Source organism: Triturus cristatus, chromosome 3_1 (genome assembly GCF_964204655.1).
Source record: "Triturus cristatus chromosome 3_1, aTriCri1.1, whole genome shotgun sequence".
NCBI lineage: Eukaryota > Metazoa > Chordata > Amphibia > Caudata > Salamandridae > Triturus > Triturus cristatus.
In genome coordinates this window covers 784,504,868-784,512,614 of record NC_140583.1, presented here as the reverse complement: position 1 = coordinate 784,512,614, position 7,747 = coordinate 784,504,868, and positions in this window count along the sequence as shown.

Below are 7,747 nucleotides of genomic sequence, written 5' to 3'. Positions count from 1 at the left end.
GGATTAACTGGAATCCTGGTCACGCCGGGATGAATGCTTCCTGCCACATGGCCCAAACGTCGGAGAAGGGGTTCCGCTATTATCGAGGAAGCCAACTCGATAAAATAATTCCAACTTTCTCGCCATGAATACAGTCCTGGGAAACAGACGATGCGGACCCAATTTGCTGGTGCTATTTTTTATTTAATAAAATGCCCTGCACCAACCGCCATTACGCGTTTCGGTCTTTCAGAGACCTTGATCACATGACGCGCTTCAACTTCCTTCCATTACATTTATATAGATATCCAACAAAATGCAAACTCCCGCTACCTCCAAGTGGCGAAGAAGGAGAGTCGGACCACTCGAATCTTCAGGCAAGATGTTTATTTGACCATTCTTCTCAGTAAATGACACGTTTCGGGCTCGAAAGCCCTTGTTCACATGCGGAACTTAGCCCGACTAACTGTTTTATAATGCTACATAGTGCACACCCACCTCCACAAGTTCCGTGTCACATGATCATGTGCATGGAAGACAGACTGCATTGCTTTCAACGAGCTTGCTTGTAAGTTATAAAGCAACCTCATTATTTTCAAAGCTCTAATGTTATAAAAGCAGACACCATCTCATCATTATTTATCAACATTGAAAAGGAAAATATATTACTGTATAAATACACAGATAAAAACATCCAATATTATAGGCATGTTTTTTCCCAAATGCACCATCCATTCATAATCAAGTGATTATAAATTTATGAAACTGCCACAAATTTCATCCGCAGCTGGGCATATTAACTAATGCTCATTCTATGCTGCTGCCGCATCTTAACATCACAGGAGAAATCCTTAGTGTTGAGCATATAATCAGAAGTGATGTACGATCTATTGAAGCAGTTCATTATTATTTTGGGTAATAATACATTGTCTAGGGGAGGACCCACTAAGGTGCAAAAAGTGCATAGCAGCAATACCTAACCATGCAAAACGGTGCTTAAAGTGCAAATTTAAGATATGTAATGTAACTAAAGTGCAATAGTATGATATAAATACATGTATAAATATTGATAACAATAAAAACCATTCACAGATTAATATTGCTAAAATCATATAAATAACATTGATAAAATCTATCATACTAGAAAAAGTGCAAATGTTTAACATTTCCAATTTGTTACAGCGTATGAGGTATCTAAATTATTTCACGATAGCTTAGTGGTATAACTTGTTCAATGTCTAAGCTAGTTCTAGAAAAAACATGTATACATTTGATATGTTACTGTCTCTACCCTAAGATTCAGTGGTATATATCAATATGACCTGAGGTAGAACCGATTACAGAGAGGAGAACAAAACCGAGAAACTAGAGCAAGTTATACATATCCTCTGTGTTGTTCAAGCCGTTTGCCCACTTACTGTCAAATTCGAGGATCATTCTAGTTTCCAACTGCCTGAGTTGGCGTTCTCTATTGCCTCCGCGTCATGATTTAGAAACTGATTCTATTACAAAATACGTGAGGCAAGTTACATCATTGTTATGTACCCTTTTAAAATGACGCGCAACAGGATATGCTGGGTCACTGTGTAAAATGGCACACAGGTGCTGTAAAATTCTGACGTGCACCTGAATCTTCGTACTGCCAATATAATGAAGACCGCAGGTGCACGTCAGAACATATACCACAAATACAGTCCTGCAGCTAAAGCTTCCCATGATAGCTATTTCTCTGTCACTGAAGGGGATGCGATATTGAGTCATATTAGTGGCAAACTTGCAGGCCCTGCAAAGGGAACATTTTCTGAAACCTAGAGCAGGTTTTAACCACATACTCGTCTGTCTGGTCTCAGGGCTACTTTTATCCAAGATAGCACCCATGCATCTTGCTCTCCTAAAGATAATCAGAGGAGTAGCAGGCAATATGGTGCGCAAAACTAAATCAGTGAGCACGATAGGCCAATTCTTTTTAACCCCTTCACTGCTAGGCCTTTTCCCCCCTGTGCTAAGTCTTTTTTTGGCTATTTGGGGTAGTGCGCGCTTATGCCCCTGTAACTTTTTGACCACATAAGGTATCCACGGCAAATTTGCTTTCTTTTCTTCTAACATCATGGGGATTGTAAAGGTACCCAGGGTTTGTGGATTCCCCTGGAGGGGTCCCAGAAATTAGCCAAAATACAGCAACATTTTGTTTTTTTTTGGGAAAAATGGGAAAAAAGGGCTGCAAATGAAAGCGTCTGAGTTTTTTCTGCAAATGGTATCAAAAAAGGGTTTGTGGGGCTGAAATCACCACTTTCCCAGCTTTTAGGGAATGACAGACTTTTGTCAGAAACCCAATATTTTTTACTCAGTTTTGGCATTTTTCTGGGACATAGCCTATTTTTGCTATTTTTTGTGCTTTCAACCTCCTTCCAGTTAGTGGTAGAAATGAGTGTGAAAGCAATAATGGAACCTGGAAAGCTATACATTTCAGAAAATTAGATAAAATTCTGAATTCAGCAAGGGGTCATTTGTGTAGATCCATCAAGATTTCTTTATAGAAACTAACAGTTAAATATAGGAAACATTTTAAATTAGTTGAAAAAAACAGCCTTATGTGTCAACATTTTCACCTGTAACTTCTTCTAATTATGACAGCTCTTTGAAAGCAATATACCGTTAGATCCGCTGGACCTTCCTGGTTGTGGGGATATATTGGACTTGTAGGTTCACCGAGAACCCGACGAACCCAGAGTCAAAAACTGAGCAGCAATTTGCAATGGTTTTTTATTATGTTCTGGGTATATAGCAATTATTGTGGGAAAATGTATTCATGGAAAAATCGGTATGAAAGCCACCTATGTATTTCTGAAATGGGAACAAATTATAGAGTTTAAAAACAGTACATATTTGCACATTTTTGAAATTGGGAATACTCATACTAGCATGAGAATTATCGGTCATTTTTCAAAATGACTTCTGTTTTACACAATGTCTTTCATTTGGAAGGCAGAAATGCATCAAAAATCAGTAGGTAATAACAGTTGCTTTACAAATCTGAATTACCCTAAGTCTCCCAATAGAAATGGTACCTCACTTGGGTAGGTAGGCATAGTGCCCATGACAGGAAATGGCTCAAAACCCAACGTGAACACACCACATTTTCACAATGAAAATTTACCCTTTTTTTGCGAAGTGTCTAGCTGTAGTTTTTGAACACTAGCTTTGCTGGCACCTAGGGAAACCTAGGAAACCTATACATTTTTGAAAACTAAACACCTAGGGGAATCCAGGATGGGGTGACGTGACTGCCTCCCACCAGGTTCTGTTAGCCAGAATCCCTAACAAACCTAAAAAATTGTCAAAAACCCCACATTTTCCCTACATTTCTGTGGTGGAAAGTTCTGGAATATGCGTGGATCCACAAATTTCCACCCACCCCGCGTTCCCCAAAGTCTTCTGAGAAAAATGGTACCTCACTTGTGTGGGTCAGCCTAATGCACGCAACAGGAAACGGCGCAAAATGCAATGTGGACACACCTCAATTCCGCAGTGAAAAATGACCCTTTTTTGGCAAAGTGCTTAGCTGTAGTTTTTTAAACCTAGCTCTGCTGGCACCTAGGGAAATCTACCAAACCTATACATTTTTGAAAACTAGACACCCAGGGCAATCCAGGATGAGGTGACTTAGCTGCCTCCCACCAGTTTCTGCTACCCAGAATCTCTTGCAAACCCAAAAAACTGTAAAAAAAAACACATTTTCCCCACGTTTCTGTGATGGAAAGTTTTGGAATCTGCGTGGATCCACAAATTTCCACCCACCCCGCGTTCCCCAAAGTCTTCCGAGAAAAATGGTACCTCACATGTGTGGGTCGGCCTAGTGCCCGCGACAGGAAACGGCGCAAAACGCAAAGTGGTCACACCTCAATTTCGCAGTGAAAAATGACCCTTTTTTGGCAAAGTGCCTAGCTGTAGTTTTTCAACCCTAGCTCTGCCAGCACCTAGGGAAACCTGGCAAACCTATACCTTTTTGAAAACTAGACACCCAGGGGAATCTAGGATGGGGTGACTTGACTGCCTCCCATCAGGGTCTGTTACCCAGAATCCCTCGCAAACCTAAAAAATTGTCAAAAAAATCCACAATTTCCCCACATTTCTGTGGTGGAAAGTTCTAGAATCTGCGTGGATCCACAAATTTCCACACACCCCGCGTTCCCCAAAGTCTTACGAGAAAAATAGTACCTCACTTGTGTGGGTCGGCCTAGTGCCCGCGACAGGAAACGGCGCAAAACGCAACATGGTCACACCTCAATTTCGCAGTGAAAAATGACCCTTTTTTGGCAAGTGCCTAGCTGTAGTTTTTTAACCCTAGCTCTGCCGGCACCTAGGGAAACCTAGCAAACCTATACATTTCTGAAAACTAGACACCCGGGGGCTTCCAGGGAGGTATGGCTTGCGTGGATCCCCCAACGTTTCCTTACCCAGAATCCCCTGCAAACCTCAATTTTAGCTGAAATAAATCACTTATTTCACACATTTTTGTGTGACAAAGTTATGGCATCACCGGGCTCACACAAATTTCCCACCACCCAGCGTTCCCCCAGGTCTTCCGATAAAAATGGTGCCTCACTTGTGTGGGAGGCCCAAGTACCCACGACAGGCAAGGGCCCAAAACGTAGTGAGGCGACATCAAAATTGCCCATCTCAAAACCACCTGGTTTTGCAAGGGGGTCACCTGGGTTTTTGGCCCCGTGCTCGGCGGCCACCTAGGGAAACCTACCAAACCCACACATTTCTGATAACTAGACACCTGGGGACTTCCAGGGAGGTATGGCTTGCGTGGATCCCCCAACATTCCCTTACCCATAATCCCCTGCAAACCTCAATTTTAGCTGAAAAAATCACTTTTTTCACACATTTTTGTGTGGGAAAGTTGTGGCATCACCGGGCTCACACAAATTACCCACCACCCAGCGTTCCCCCAGGTCTCCTGATAAAAATGGTGCCTCACTTGTGTGGGAGACCCAAGTACACGCGACAGGCAACGGGCCCAAAACATTTTTTGATAGGCAATGTTGATGTCGCCTCACTACGTTTTGGAATGCCCATGCCCCCGCCCACAAAAATAACAGCCTTCCTGCCCCACCCGGCGGAGCAGATTGGGGGCTAATGCCCCCATCTGCCGCCCAGGGGGGGCAGAAAGTCCACTAGATGCCAGGGAGTTTTTTGCGCAAATTTTAATTAGGGTGGGGGCATTGACATACCCGTTTTGGGCAGCCCCCACCCTAATTAAAATTTGCCCAAAAAAATCCCTGCATCTAGTGGGCTTTTTGCCCACCCGGGGGGGCAGATTGGGGGCTACTGCCCCATCTGCCCCCCCGGGGGGGGGCAGGAAGGCTGTTATTTTTGTGGGCGGGGGCATGGGCATTCCCATTTTGGGAGCCCCCACCCTAATTCAAATTTGCCCCCCAAAAATCCCTGGTGTCTTGTGGGCTTTTTGCCCCCCCGGTGGGGCAGATTGGGGCTAATGCCCCCATTTGCCCGCCAGGGGGGGCAAAAAGACTAAATCAAACCCATTACATTTGGGGGGAGCAAAAGCCGTTGCCCAAGGGGCCGCTCCCCCCTCCCTGGTGTCTAGTGGGTGGATCCCAGCTTGGGGATCGCCCTCCTTGGGCGATCCCCAAGCAGGGATCCACTGGGGGAAGGGTACCATTGGAAAGGGGAGATTCTCCCCTTTCCAATGATACCTCTCCCATCTTTCTATGTGCCCTGGGGGCTGAGATAGCCCTCTGAGCACATAGAAAGTGAAACTGAAATGAGCCTGAAGGCTCATTTCAGTTTCGGTTTCTGTGCAATGAAGACAGCGCGACGTGTGCGCTGATCTTCATTGCACAGAAACCAGGGAGGGGGCCTCGGAAGCTGGGGAAGCTCTTCCCCAGCTTTCAAGGTCACAAGGATTAAATAGAAATTCCTCTGCTGTCTGCAGCAGAGGGATTTCCTGCTCCTGGCCTCATGACGGAATGGTTCCGTCATGAGCACAGGGGCACCAATGCTCATGACGGAACCATTCCGTCAAGAGCATTGAAGGGGTTAATTATGGATCTAATTTTCCTTATATCTCTGCTGTAGGTAGTAATTAATCTGGGGCCCTCATTATTTGCTACCTCACTTGGAGTTGACAACTCAACAGGTGGAGCAAGGTTGTCCATGGCAATGCTCTTAAACAGACTCATTCTGAGTCGCACACTAGGTTTTGCCATAGCTTCATTTAACAAAGTTTCAGAATAACCAGTTGCCCTCATTCTGTATATATATATATATATATATATATATATATATATATATATATATATCCTACTGGCAGTCGCCACTAGGTAGTTATAGTTAGGACGTTGTTTTCATAGGAAAAGCATTTTTTGTTTTGCTAATAACTTTGGCGCAGCTTGACGAATCTTCACGAAATTTCCAAAACTAATATGTCGCTCACTTCAGCTGCTATCTTCAAAATTTTGGGGTGATCCGTTAAGCGGGACCTGAGAACCAGGGAGTGCTTAAATGCATGTCTTCCCTATGTTAATTCCCCTAGGACCTTTAGACACTGCTACAGCCCGAACTGGAGAACAGAATTACACCAAGTGTGGCAGGAAAGTAGATTTTGGTTGAAGGAAGTGCCTTTTTGTGATTTGGTGTGAATCCATTCAGTAGTTGCTGAGAAATTTAAAGAAATTACCAGTTGTATATATAGGGATGCGGTCGATCCGTGACCTATCCCGATCTTGTGGTGATATCTGATTGGCTGCCAACACTTCAGACCCGTGTTGGTAGCTATCTTGTGACTTGTTAGAACTGAGTCTTGAGAAAAAACATTTTTTAAACAGAAAAGGGGACAGGGTAAAAACACCCTGCCCCACCTTTTTTTTTTTTTTAAAGTATGCACGATTCGCGACACCTGCCGAAATAAAACAACAATAAAAAAACGAAGCGCCGGCTGCCACGCTTTGTTTAATATAGGCCCCAGGGTGAGCCAGATCCTGGGGACATGTGGAAGTAATGATGCGTGGGAGCCCAAACACCCCAGGAACCTTTAACTCCCCAGGCCTAGAGACAAGAGAAATGCAGGGGGGCACAAAACCTCCCCGCAGCTCTGGGACCGTCACCTCCTCAAGGATAAGATACATAACAATGCGTGGGGGGGCTCTGGCCCCCCCACGCAGCCCTCAGGCACATCGATTATAAAAACAAGGGGAGAGGCCCTATGGCCTCCCCCGCAGCCCCAGAGACTGCCACCTCCCCGGGGCACAAATACAATAAATAAGGAGGTCCATCATGGACCCCTGGTGACCACCACCTCCTCGGGCTTTAATTCACTAAGGAGCCCTACATGCCTCCCCCTAGGGCCAGCTCCAGCAATGTCCCAGGGTGCCCACCCCCTGAACATTGCAGTTTGCTATGGGTTGCGCCAAGCCATAGCAAACAACTGCTTTGCTTTTATCAAGGAAGAGCACAAAATGCTCTCACTTGCTGAAAGCAGAGCAAGCTTTTATTTCCCTGCCGGTTGTCAAGCAAATAAAGTGGGTGTGTGAGTAGCTGTATGGGTGAGTGTGTGGTTATGTGACTGGTTGCATATGTGAGTAACTGGTTGTATGAGTGGCTGTAAGGGTGAGTGAATGGTTGTGGGAGTGGCTGAACAAGTGAGTTAGTGGGTGTGTGGGTGGCTCTATGGAGGAGTAAGCAGGTGTATAAATAATGGTATAGGTCTGTGAATGGGTACGTCAGTGGTTGTATGTGTGTG